We start from the raw sequence: 626 nt of genomic DNA, 5'->3' as shown, positions 1-626 counted from the left end.
GAAAATTCCCCTTTCTCCTGTGCCAGATCCAGACCCAGAGGAGGAGATTTGGGAGAGCTTGGAGCACATTCCAGGGGTTCCGAGAGGGAATTCCAGGACACCGGGAAGGGTTTTAAGGTGAGGGAGGGATTCAGGCGGGATTTGGGGATGGAATTCCTCCCTGGGAGAGTGGGGGAGGGGTTGGGATGGAATTCCCAGAGGATTCTGCATCCCTGGAAGTGTCCCAGGCCAGGCTGGACGGGGCTTGGAGCACCTTGGGATAGGGAAAGATGTCCTTTTCCAACCCAAACCGTTCCGTAATTCCCTGATCTCTGTTAAAACGTAGGATATGGCCCGAAAAATTCCCCAAATTCTCGGACCACACTGGAATTGTCCCTGGAAAACTCCTCCCTGCCCCGGGGCGGATCCATCCTCCCGCCAAATCCGCACCCATCCAGGGGCAGGAAAATCCTTTCTTTCCCTTCCTGCTTCCCTCAGAACCTGAATCCCAACCCCCCCCCAATCCCAAAAAAACCCCAAATCCCAAAAAAAACCCCCAAATCCGGAAAAAAAACCAAAATCCCCAAAAAACCCCCAAATCCCATAAAAGCCCCAAATCTCAAAAAATCCCCCAAATCCCGAAAAAA

At 52.6% G+C, this 626-nt stretch overlaps 1 protein-coding gene across 1 annotated transcript in view; it reads right to left on the bottom strand.

The window, feature by feature from the left end:
* The window catches only part of MLLT6 (MLLT6, PHD finger domain containing), a 33,765-nt gene that overhangs the window by 17,952 nt on the left and 15,187 nt on the right, over positions 1-626 (bottom strand). The gene's annotated exons all lie outside the window — the stretch shown is intronic.

The sequence above is a fragment of the Corvus brachyrhynchos genome, unplaced genomic scaffold (assembly GCF_000691975.1).
Source record: "Corvus brachyrhynchos isolate BGI_N302 unplaced genomic scaffold, ASM69197v1 scaffold30, whole genome shotgun sequence".
In the NCBI taxonomy this organism is placed as follows: domain Eukaryota; kingdom Metazoa; phylum Chordata; class Aves; order Passeriformes; family Corvidae; genus Corvus; species Corvus brachyrhynchos.
The sequence above is the reverse complement of the archived record's forward strand: the minus strand, read 5'-3'. Positions and strand labels throughout refer to the sequence as shown.